We start from the raw sequence: 13,547 nt of genomic DNA on the forward strand, positions 1-13,547 counted from the left end.
AACACAACACAATATGAGTTGATGGAATGGACAGAACTGAGACTATCAGTGATCTGGAGGAAATTTCCCAGGGTATAGAATAAGAAAAAAGTATGGGAAGATGATTAAGAACAGAAATCGAAAAAACAATTAATAAAAAAATTATTTCTTGAGCTGAACACACACAGACACATGCTGTTGGATGTGAGGCCTGTACAACATGCCAAGCATGTGTAAAGAAAACCAATCCAAACCTGGATGTGTCGTGGCCAGAGTTGTGAACTTCAAGGAGAAAGGAAAAAAATTCCTAAAAGTTTCTAGGGAGAAATATTAGATTATTTATAAAAATGAGAAACAAACTGGTTTTAGTTGGGTTTTACTTGGGATACTTGAAAAAAAACGTGGGTCAAACTCTTCAAAGTTCTGAATGGAAATGCTTTTGAATCTAGAATTCTATACTCAGTATCAAAAAGTAAGAGTGGTTAAAATATAAAGTGAGGCAACTTAAGAATTTTAAGAGTTTATTTGAGTGAAAATCGATTTGAATCAGGCAGCAGCCAATCTAGCAGAAAGGAGCTTTCAAAAGCTGTACAAAATGAAAGCCTTTTATAGGCAGAAAGGAGTAGGAAAAGGGAGTTAAATGAGGCCATGGTTTTTTTTATTAAAGGGTCACTTTCCTTTAGGGGATGGCAGGGGTCCGTCAGGCACATCACCCAACTGGTGCTGGTCACGCACTTCCTGGTTGACTGGTTTCAGATTCCATTTCTGGGAGAGTCAAACTATAATCAAATTGTTCTGGTTTTTGTGATACAGAACTTATCATGAGTCTTTATATTGGGTCTGTTGTCTTCTTTTTAACTGAGTACAATGGAATTTTTCAGACATGCAGTGAGTTTTGGAAAAATTTGTTTTATAGGCCAAAATCAATGGATCAATCAAACAGAGACAAAGGGAAAGAAGAAGATAGAAGGAAAAAAGCAGCAATGATAAAACTTGTAAAACTTATAAAGTTCAATAGCTAGATTAAATAGTATTTGGTGTGATAGTAATTCTCTTGTTAAAGGATTTCTTAAAATATAAAGACATATAAAAATATTAATACCAATTAAAATTCTGGGTGGTTTGAATAAAACATGGGTGGGGAACAGAGAGTAAACACAGTAAAGATCATGTATTGATTATGTAGTCTTAGCACTAGAGATATTTTAGATTTTAGAATTTGATTGAAAAACAGTTATACATTTTTTTTTTAATGAGAGGGTAATACATTCAAAGAGTAACACAGCAAATTCATTCACTCACTTAATAAATAATCATTGAATATCTGTTCCATATCAGACCCTGGGCTCAGTACAGTCGATACAATAGGAAGATGTGACATGGCCCATAGGAGCCTCAGATACGTTTTGTTGAATTAGGGATCTGACACAGGAAGCTCAGGGCAATACAAGAGCACTTAGGCATGGTACCTGACCCAGACCTGGTAAGGTGTCAGAGGAACAACTCATTCCTTTGGGAAAAGATGGCTAAGATGAGACCAGAGAAAATTACTCGTGGAAAGAAAGAAATGTATGCATGAGGGAGTGACACTGAGAGAGCTCATGGTGCTTTTAAAGAACTGAAACACTTTCAGGCTGGCTAGAGTAAAGAGTCGGCTGGATGAAGATGCATGAGACAGAGCGGGAGAGGCAGGCAGGGGCTGGATCATGCCAGTCTTTCTAAGCTATGTTGGAGCAGTAGTAATAGCCACTGGAATATTCTTCCGCAGAAAAAGTAGCATGATAGGTTTGCATATTAGAAAGTTAACTTCTGGTTAAACGTGGTGGAAATACATGCTTTTACCTCCCCAAAACCAATAAAATTTTGGTGTAAGAGTGTATTTTAATGTAACTAGGTTTGTAATTTTGGCTGCAAGTCTCAGCTCTGTCATTTACAAGTTGTGTGACCTTGAATATATTACTTAACCTTTTGAGCTTTTGTTTTTGTCTTGTAAAGGAAAATACTGATGTGTTCCCTGAAGGGCTTTTGCAGAGTCAAGAGCTACAAATGAGAATTTAATGTGAAAACATTAAGCACAGTGCCGGCTATATGTGGGATCTTTTGTTCCAAGTAGCAGAAGTCCATCTTAAACTGGGTGTGAAGTCAAAGGGAGGCAATTGTGAGAACACTTTGGCACATCCCAGAAACCATGGGGGAGAATGAAGTTTGGCCTCATGAACATCTAGAATCAGGGATTTGAAAACTAAAGATCCTGCACCTCTCATCTACACATTGGCTTTCTTCCCATTCCCTAGGGTCTGAGAGTGTGTGCCCACCAAAAACTTGGGGTTAATGTTTATTTTGATCAAAGTATTAATTTGATTAATTAAAGTTGTAATTTCTTAGTTTCATTTCCAAAGTTCTAGGAAGGGATTCTTCTTTGCTCATCGTAGTTCTGGAGTTTTTTTCCATACCCAGTCAACTGTGGCAGTAGATGAGTTCATGCACTAATATGGGCATGGGAATATTTCCAAGGAGAGGAGTAATTCTGGAAAAGGAGACATAGTAGGACCTCAATAGAAATTACATGGCTCACACAAATGATAACTTACGAAAGGTTTCTATAAAAAGTGGCCAGCCACAAAAATATGGGTAAGTTATAGAAGTGTAAGAGATCATGCATAGACCTGGACTAGCTGCATCTGTAGACTGTTAAGGATGAGAGGAGGGAGGGTTTCCCAGAGCCCAGGATAAGAAAATTGGATGGCTCTGGATGCCTTCAGAGTAAAGATAACCTTCTGATCAGGGGCGTGGCCAGCCCATAGCAACCTCATGGGGAAGGAACCAGGAAATGTACACCTTCCATGCCTTCCCTCCCGTTGACAGGAAACAACAGGGAGCCCGAGGGCACAGGAATCTGTTGGTGCCACTCACACAGATTAGCCTCTTGGGGCAGACAGCACAGGGAAGAGTTGTCAGGCCTCCACTACACTGCCATATAGGATACGTTTATTAAACTTTAATTTCTGTCTTCTAAAGCAACATCTACATTCCATTCAGGATATATGTGGATGTATATATTTATACGTATATACATAAATGTATATTCTGCACGCACACATATATACTGACTGTTGCTTGGACATTGACTAATTTCATCCATCGACTATGATAGATGATAAACTGCATTTTTTAAAAGATGAATGGTATAAATTTCAGTTATAAAACTGCCAGGGTTGGCCTTTATCGAGTCTACTTCACATAGAAACTCATTCTTTCAGATCCCTAATATTCAAAATATCAAAGGTGAGACATTAGTTGGAAAATTTGGTGAGTGATTTTGCTCTTTAAAGACAAGTGCATTAAAGTAGATATTTATAAAAAGCAATTTTCTGAGCAATTTCATTGTACCTTGGCTAACACAGTTTGTATGTGAATAAATGCTTAATGTTTTATTCAGAATTTCGATATAGACCTTTCTGAGAATTCTAATCCCTCATAATTTAGTATCTAAACATTTCCATTGATTCAGATTGTTTAAAAATATAACTTCATCATATACTTGGGACAAATCTATACAGTCTGTGACTATTCTAAAAATAATGAGTTCACAAGGGAATATGAGGGGAAAAAGGCCAAAAAACTTTAAGGTGATTTCTCTGCTGGAATAAGCTATATGAGAAATCTAAAACAACCTTTCATTTTAAAAATGGTACAGTGCCCTTTTTAATTAGATTGGACAAAATGATGAACATCTAAGTTAGGAACACTAATAGTGTAGGACCTTTTTTTTTTTTTTTTTTTTAGAGAGAGTGCATGCACTCGAGTGGGGAGGAGCAGAAGGAGAGAGAGAATCTTAAGCAAAGCATGGAGTCTGATATGAGCTCAGTCTCATGACCCTGAGATCATGACCTAAGCTGAGATCAAGAGTTGAACACTTAACTGACCAAGCCACCCAGGTGACCCTATTCTCATTCTTTGAATTAGTCTTTGTAGCTACTGAAAGGTTAGAATGTGACATTTTCCTTAGACTAGTTGATGTTTACAAATGAATATGTTTTTTAAATGTTTATGTCAACTAGGGAGCAGACCCTGGTAAACAGAAGGCAACATCTTTGGGAACAAGGAGAGAATTTTAAAAACATAGTCTATTATAATCGCTTTGCTGTCCTAGGTAGTAGAAATTCCAGACTTTTCTGGAAAGCATTGGCATTATATTACTTATGGTCTCGGTTTCTGAATATGTCAATTTGGCCTTTCTGTAATATTAGCTACTTACTAAAAACATTATTTTAGGGATGCCTTGGTGGCTCAGTGGTTGAGCGTCTGCCTTCAGCTCAGGGTGTGATCCTGGAGTTCTGGGATCTAGTCCCACTTAGAGCTCCCTGTGGGGAGCCTGCTTCTCCCTCTGCCTAGGTCTCTATTTTCTTTCTGTGTTTCTCATGAGTAAATAAAATATTTTTTAGAAAAAGTTTTTTTTTTAAGATTTAGAAGTTATTGGAAAGGCAACTGGCTTGTTACTATCTTCCAGATGTTAGAAAAGTCATAAATAGTCTTGCTCATTCAGAGGGACCATCCAAGGCTAGGGCTGGATATGTATGATTCCATCATCAAAGGACGCCAATTAGTTGAGCCACAATATCTCACTGACTTTGGGAAGCTCATTAGTTTACAACCTCTGATAAATAGGTTCTAAATCTGAACCAGGATTACCAAAGAGAGCAACAGGCTGATGAATGTTATGCAGCTTGTCTGACTCCTTGTATTGCAGGTAAAGCAACTTAATGAAAATGGTCATTAGCTCTGATTTTATACAAATGAAAACTTAGATTCTGATTACTTAGGAACTATTGTGTTAAACCTTTTTCCATTTAAGTCTATATGAAAATAGGGATATATGACCAGTTTTATAGTATAAATTAAATACAATGCATTTATCAAATTAAAACCATTGAGTTTTTGTATTTTTCAGAAACACACAATATGAGAATGCTTACAATATAGAATTGAATTACAAAATCAAAAAGCAAAATAATATTTAAGATCCTAGCTTTGTTAAAATAAAGTTTAAAATTTACGGTAAGCTAAATATTAAAAAATAGAAACTTTATATGATGAGAATAGGAAAAAGTTTCTTCTTTACATTCCTCTATATTGTCATTCATTTTACAATGAATTAACAGAAATTATTTTTATAATCATCAATGTTATTTTTTAAAAAAGAAAAAAAGCTGAAAGTTCTGAAATAGCATACACAACCTATTTAAAAATGTTTAACCATTCTAGGTAATTGTTTAAAGAACATATGCTATAGGGATGCCTGGGTAGCTCAGTCACTTAAGTGTCTGCCTTCAGCTCAGGTCATGATCCCAGGGTCCTGAGATTTGAGCCTGGCATCAGGCTCCCTGCTCAGTGGGGAGCCTGCTTCTCCTTCTCCCTCTGCCCCTCCCCACAACTCATGCTTTCTCTCTCTCTCTCTCTCTTTGGCTCTAATTCAAATAAATAACATCTTAAAAAGATAACATATGCTATAAATAAACAAGCCTACCACCAATTCTCCTGAAATTAGGGCTATATTAGAAAAAGTATATAAATGCTGCTTATAATTAAAAACAGCAGTACAAAAGCAGCCCCTTAGTCTTGTAACTTGTGATTCATAACCAATCATTTTCTTATTCAACATTAATAAATACTCCTACAATTACTATTGTATTAAGAATAGAAAAAAAATGTACTTGTGTACTCCTTGAAAAATGCAAAGTCCCAAGCTTTGTGACTGCCTCTATTTTTTGAGAGTGGTCCATAGTGTCTCATCAGTCTGTTCCAGATGCCCTGGAATAGAGCCAACATAAGAATATTAATAAAGAGTAAGTGCTGAACAAAATAATTTAGTTATCAGCTGTTGGTTTCTCCCATCTAGTTTAGATGAATCTTTATTACAAGAGCACAAAGGCATCATTTTATTAAAGCTGGCAAATACTGGTTACATAGTTTCCTGTAGAATAATTAGAATTTGCCTTGTTCATTTACATGGGTTTTTGTTTGGCCTGTTAAAGGCATTCAACTTTGTCTATTAGAATTGTGACAAATATTTTCCTATATTGCTGATTAACATTTAATTCTGTTTATTGTACTTTTTAAAAATACATAAAAGTTATTTCTTTTATAGGGTCATATCCATTGGCCTTTTTATTTTTGTTTTCTGCTGATTTTATTAGTTGATTCAACACATATTTATCACATACTATGCCAGGTTCTCCTGTGTGCTATAAGTGCAGCAGTAATCCAAAATGACAAGAACTGCTGTTCTCATTGAGCTTATATTCCTATGGAGGGAGACACACAATAAACAAGTAAAACAGATCCAAGTTTTACAGTGCCAGGAGCTTAAATAATTTGAGGGCTGTCTTTAAGAGAAAAAATAGAAAATAGGGTGCAGGATCTTGAAAATGAACTGTGCAGATGAAAGATTTCTGAATATATCACATGAGAATGAGTGCTGGGGTGGCAAATAAAAGTGGAAGTGTTAGGGCAGGGATGGACCTCATAACTTTTTATTAGGGGGTCAGAGAAGGCCTTACTGAGATCAAATTTAAACCAAGACCCAGAGAAAGGAAGGGAATGTGCCGAGGGGAACATCTGGGGCAGAGAACACCAGGAAAGGAAGAAAGAAAGTACAAATCTGTATAGGGAGAGCATGCCTGTTGTATTTGAGGACAGAAAAGGAGTTTAGTGTGACAGGAACAGACGGAGCCAAGGAGAAAGTGATAGAAAAAAGGTCACAGAGGTAACAGAAGAGAAGTTGCAGGAAAGGGAGAGCAGATGATATAGGACACTGTAAGTTCTGTAAATTTTCTTGCCTTTTGTTTCTGGGGGTGGAGAAGTCACTAGAGGTATAGTGACTTGACTTATGCTTCCATTCAGGTCACTGAGTTAAGAATAAACCATAAAAAGAAAGGATGCAAACAGGGAGATGGATGAGGATACTATAATGTCCAGTCAAGAGATCGTGATGGCTTTGACTAGTCTGGTAGGGGGATGAAGAAATGCGATTTGTTTCAGAATATGCCTTGAAGGTAGAACTGACTAGATTTTCTGGTGTATTAGACATAAGTCGTGAAAAAGATGGACTTCAAAGAAGGATTGTGGGTTTTGTCTTGAGTAAGCAAACTTGGAATTTTAAATCAATAAGATGAGAAACGTTCTCAGAATAAGCTTTTGGATATAAGATAAATGAAAACGTCCTTTTGGGGAATGCTGAATTTGATATGCCCATCGAAAGTGCTAGTGGAGATTGTCAAACATGCAGTTGGTATTTAGTAGAGAAGTCCAGACTGGATATGCACATTTGAACATCAGGAGTTTATAGTTGGAGTATAAACCATGATATATGTGAGTTCTATGGGCCACTGTATCAACTAACTTAAGAAGTGTACAGATACAGAAGAAACTGAGATCTGAGACTGGAGCTCTTGGAGTGGGCCAGTGTTTAGCTTATAGAAATGTGGAAGAATCATCAAGGAGAATGTGGCAGTAGATTAATGCCTGCCCCCATTTATGCTCACATCCTAAATTCCCAAAACCAGTGAATATAATACCTTACATGACAAAAGAGATTTTGCAGATTGAAATTAAGGCTGTTGGGATGGGGAGATCTTTCCTGGATTATCCTGATCAGTCTGAAGTGATCACAAAAATCTTTATGAAAGGGAAGTAGGAAGGTCACAATCAGAGAAGGAGATGTGATGACAGAAGCAGAGGTCAGAGGGATATGATTTTTGAAAGAGGCCAAGGAATGCAAGCCAAGGAATGCAAACACCTCCAGAGGCTGGAAAAGGCAAGGAGGCCAGTTCTTCCCTGGAGCCCCCAGAAGGTTTTACTTCTTGATATTAGCAAGGGAGCCCATGTTGGGCTTTTGATCTCCAGAACTACAGGATAATAAATCTGTATTGCTTTAGACTACTAAGTTCGTAATAATTTTTATAGCAACCACTGGAAACAAGTACAGAAACTGAGAAAGGGCCAGTTAGTGAAATAAGTAAGGGGGTAAGAGAGTGTAATGTTCTGGTGACCAAATGAGGGAAGTGTTTCAAGAAGGAAAATTATCTCTAATGATGCTTGTAGGTCAGGTAAGCTAAAACTGAGAAATCACCATTGTATTTAGCAATATAGAGGTCATTGATGATCTTGAAAGTAGATTGGTAGAGACACTGTGGGGAAGCCAAATTGGAACTGGCTTCAATAAAGAATAGAAGGGAAGAATTGTTTTCTCTCCTTCTGAATGAGAATGTTACTGTCTCCGTGCCACTGGAAGAAAAGGAAGAAATATCAATATACACAACAACCATTTGGTTCTTAGGGATAAGAGGTATGCTGAGTGAAAAGACAATCTCAAAATCATATACACTGTATGATTCCACTTATACAATGTTCTTGATATGACAAAATGATAGAAATGGAGAACAGATTAATGGTTTCCAGAAATTGGGAGGGTAGGGGGAGAGAAAGGAGATGGGTGAAGGTAGTAAGAGGAATTTTTATGCTGGAATTGTTCTCTATTTGACTGTGTTGGTAGTTCCACCATCCATATATGGGATAGGACTTCTTACACCTGAACACACACACACACACACACACACACACACGCAGATGTAAAACTGGTGAAAACTGAATAAGGTGAGTTGACAGGATCACTGTCAATTTCCCGGTTGAGGTATTTTACTATAGCTATTCTGATATTACCATTGGGAAAAACGAGTGAAAGGTATATCTTATAACTTCACATCAATCTATGATGATCTCAAAATACGAGTTAAAAAAGTTTAAAAAGTTTTTAAAAGCCTTAAAAGTTGAAAGAATGGTAGAAATAAATCCAAAGTGAATTGACTACATTTGCAAGTTAAACGGCAAGAATTCTTAGAGTAGATTAAGAAATAATCCATCTGCCTGTGTTTTATTTATAAGAGACCTACTTAAAACATAAGATGCAAAAACGAGAGTGTAAAAGAATGGAAAATTATATTTGAGGTAAATACTAAACAAAGAAAGCTGATGTCACTATAATAATATCAAACAAAAGAGACTTTAAAGTCAAAAGCATTCTTAAGGAAAGAAGAGGTTACAGCCAATTAATTAAGGGAGCAGTTGATCAGTATGTACTTAACAGTGTTGCCCCCAAATATATGGAGCAAAATTGGACTGATTTACAAAAAATAAAAATCAAATCTATAATTATCATGGTTTATTTAACATACTTCTTAGACGATTTTAAGATCTACTATATACAAACTATGTGTATATGTACAAATTATATATATATGTATATACATATATATAAATGACTATGTGTAATATTCATTTTATTTATACATTAATTATATATATAAGATCTATAAAAAAAGTTACAAGTTTGACATATATAGAAACCTGTACCCAAGAATTAAAGTATATTGTTTTCAAACATATAAGAAACTACTAACAAACGACAACATATTTAGGCATAAAATAAAGCATACAGATCACACACATGCCTACAATGCAATATAATTAAAAATTAGGAGAATATAGGAGAAAAAGCCACCAAATATTTGGAAATAAAAAATTTATAAATAACCCCTGGATTTAAAGAACTCATGAAGGGTGCCTAGGTGGTTCAGTCGGTTAAGCAACCTTTTTTTTTTTTTTTTGGAAGCAATTACTGGTCCTTTTATTCATGAAGGAGAGGATGAATAGAAATGAAAGTAGCAACAGCCCTTAAAAAATGGATTCTTAATAGCCACATCGGCAGAAAAATTAAACCAAAAGGGTACAAAGTCACTCTGTCCCGAGGTTAAGAAAGCCAAATAGAAATTAGGATAAAGTTGTGGGGCATTTATGTACACTAAATACACAGATTGTCCAGTTTTCTTGGTGTAATGGAGGATAGAAGTCTCAGAAGAAGGAGGCCAAGGAATGGGGGATAGTAGAAAAGAAGAGTCCCATGAAGGGTCAAAGAATCCAAGGTTTTGGGGTTCTTGATTTCAGGTCAGGTAATGATTCCGGGTGGTAATATCTAGTCCCATGTCAGGCTCCATACTGGGTGTGGAGCCTGTTTGGGGTTCTCTCTTTCCCTCCCTCTCTGTCCTGCTGCCCCCCCAACCCTACTTGCACTCATGCAATTTCAAGTAGAAACGGTGATGGAAATTAGAAAATATTTAGACCTGAATGATAATGCAAACATTATAAATTAAATTGTGTAGGATTTAGTTGCAATCACTCTTAGAAAGCAAAGCCTTAAATGTACATATTAGAAAAAAAGAACATTAAAGTGGTCATAGTAGTTATCTCAAAAAAAAAAAAAAGAAAAGAAATACTGAAATCATAGCTTTCAACTTATACAGATAAAAAAGCAATAATGAAGTCATTTAAAGAAAGTAGAGGAAGGGAAAATGTAAGGATATGAACAAAAAAATTTTAAATAGAAAATAAAGAAGGAGTAGGGAGGGCAAACAATGTCTAAAGTTATTTTTTTAGAAAAACTAATAGACAAATCTCTGGCAGGTTATGCAATATGGAGAAGTTGTAATGAGAATTAGGCCACAATTATACAATAGCATTTTTGCCAATGATTTTGCAAATATAAAATACTTGGAAAAAGTTCCTTGGGAGAAACAACAGCAAAAACAATAACAACAACAACAAAAATCACCCAAATAATGTGACATGAATCCTTAATCTATTTACAGGATACTTTAACCACTCAAGGGTTAGATAATCTCTATTTTATTCATACTGTTCTAAAAAAGAAGAAATATGAAAACTCTTCCACAATTTTATGTTTTGGTAAAGCAAATATAGCATTTGCTTATAACATTGATATAACCTGACAAGGACAGTTAAAATATCTATTGGTGTAATTTATCATAATAGGTTTAAAACATAATTCACAGTACTTGCAGGAAAATTGTTCAATAAACTCAGAGCCCATTCATGGCAAACTGTCAGCAAACAGGAATAGAAGAGATCCTATTTACTATGTTAAAAAGTTCATGACCAAATGTTATTACATGAGACAAGATACTTCGTAATAAAATACTAAAACATTGTCTTTAAAGTCAGGACTAAGACTTCCAGTTTTCTGATCAACATTATACTGGAGTCTCCTTTAAATCAATAAAGCATGAAAAATAAATTTAAAAGCACTAAAAAGAAACAAAACTGCCATCATTTGTAAATATTATGATTACGCATATGAAAGTTAAAGAGCAGCTATCGAGAATGATCAATATTCTAAAACAAAGAAAGTAAGGTATTAAAACAGCAAACAATTTAAAAATATAATTTGAAAATATAGTCATCACCATAATTTAAAACAAGGATGTGTGAAGCACAGTGACCACTTAAACATTTTGTTTCCATAGGATCACTGAGAAATACACATGAAAATCAAACTATTAGGTTTCAGTGAGTGTGGAAAATGCATTTGGAGATTATATATATATATTATATATATAATGCAGGAAATTGATAATGGTATAATTCTCATAGAAATTCACATTAAAATCCTGACTTATGACATCTTCTCCATTCTGTGTCACACCAAAAAACAAACATATCTGAGATCCTATACTAAGTCTATGGGAAAATGATTCAGAACACATATGTCATTTACATGTAAGTTTTCAGTAATGCTATTTATATATATGTGGCATAGGTACACCTTACAGTAAAGATAATTTAATAAGAATGACAAATAGTGTCCTAATCCATGGTATAAAAATTTATATTATTTAAAATGTTATAAAGTATGATGGTCAGTTATAATCAATACTTTCCCCATTACATTCTACTGGAGTTAAGTCGTTTGAGTCTGGCTTTTTTCTCTTCTGAGTCATTCTGCTTTACTATCTCATCTTCCTTCAGCAGTCATTATTCTAATTGGTCACGGTGTTGCAGGGAAAAGACCTCTTAGCTCATCTTGGTGGCCTAGATTTCCTTAGATTACACCAATTTTGTTTATTAGGCCACATAAGGTCCATTTCTAAATTAGATGAGTTTATGTTGTAGTATTAATAGTGAGAGTGAATATAAAATATGAATGATGACGACCATTGCATTATTCCATTAAGGTGGAAAGCTCTATAAACATAGTTCATTTTATTCCCATCCAGTCTGTCTTTGTTTCCATTAATCAGAACTGGAGATTTTGAGTTTTTAGATCATTGGTTTTCTTTAGGTTAACACTTGCTCAATTTCACAGCCTCCATGTCTTGAAAGCATGCAAAACTGAGCTGTTGAAAGTAAAAGACTACAGGGAACAGATTTTCTATCAAGCAGAGAGCACTGATTTTCATATATTTTTATTTTGTTAACAGTATAGGTTCAGATTTTGTGCTAACTTAAAGTGGGATACTTCACCAATGGCTCTCCTGGGTCCTGAAGTTTTGTGTGTAGGAAATCTAATGGTGCAAATTAAAGCTAACATTGTTAAGTCTTGATTCTTTACTGTGCTAAAAGAACTTCTAGTAAAAGAAACTGAAGGGGTAATCATTTTATTTATACCATGTTCATGCAGTTTAACCTGTACAAAAATCTTCAAAGTTATGTTTGTTACTAGAATTCTTTCTGTAAACCCAAATATAGAGTCTGTTTGTCTCCATCTTGGATGTTTTACCTGTTTTGTGAACATGCATATCTTGAACTAAGCCTGTGTTATGAGATTGAAACAAAATTCTGTGTAGGCTTGAACAATTCACAGCAATTAGTCCTTCTATTTTCTGAGTCACTGGATTCAAAATGTTTAAATACAGTATCCTGCATTTGAAAGCTATTTTTGTGTTTAAAATAGCAAACTCTCTGAAGAAATAAGTTAAAATAAATTTTGTTGGAAATTCATGTACTTACATGTGTTTTTGCCTTTCCTTTTGATCATCAATAATAGGAGTATTCTGTGGAGTTTCAAGGTGTGTCAAGAAGCAAACTATTAGGATTGATGAAAATCAAAATTTATTTTTCTAGAATATCAAGGAAAAGTTTAAGATTCTAATTCATTTGAATGTATTTATTTTTAAAGATTTTTGAGTACCTACCCTATGAATGGTTAATTAGGTCTCAAGATGAGATGAAACAGCAAAATGACTCTTCTGTTACTATCATTGAAATCACAATATAATGGAGATAACAAGGAATATGCCCAGGAAGAATTAAAGGAGAATAGGGCAGTGTAGACTAAATAACTATGAGAGTAATACAGAAAACCTCCATTAGGGATATTAAAGACAGAAGAGGTCACAATGGGTTGGAATGTTGAGGAAATCTATAGGATTTTGAGCTATAGAAGTTTATGGTAAAAAAAAAAAAAAGTTTTATGTTGAAACTTCAAGAGAAAGTACATTGAATAGGTTAGGAGAAGTGTGACTAGAGGAAAAAAGGAAACAATAAAAAGTTTGCTAAGAAGACAAAGTCAAGAAAAGTAAAGCAGAAAGGAAATTAACATTAAAGTTAGAATCTGGCCTTGGAAAAAAAGATGGGCATCTATTCCCTGAGAAAGATGAGAAGAAAGAGAAAATAGGCAAAAGTTTGGGATACTGGGAACTTTAACAAACAAAAGA

At 34.9% G+C, this 13,547-nt stretch overlaps 1 long non-coding RNA gene across 1 annotated transcript; it reads right to left on the minus strand.

Moving 5' to 3' along the window:
- Window positions 1–1,122: 1,122 nt before the first annotated feature.
- LOC102157338 lies at window positions 1,123–13,217 on the minus strand. Its single transcript, XR_005384534.1, has 4 exons — window positions 13,026–13,217; window positions 12,841–12,916; window positions 5,694–5,790; window positions 1,123–2,506 (listed from the first exon to the last, which is right to left on the minus strand). It is a non-coding gene; the product is annotated as an uncharacterized LOC102157338 (long non-coding RNA).
- Between the last annotated feature and the right edge of the window lie 330 nt (window positions 13,218–13,547).

This window comes from Canis lupus, chromosome 36 (assembly GCF_011100685.1).
Source record: "Canis lupus familiaris isolate Mischka breed German Shepherd chromosome 36, alternate assembly UU_Cfam_GSD_1.0, whole genome shotgun sequence".
Taxonomy (NCBI): Eukaryota; Metazoa; Chordata; class Mammalia; order Carnivora; family Canidae; genus Canis; species Canis lupus.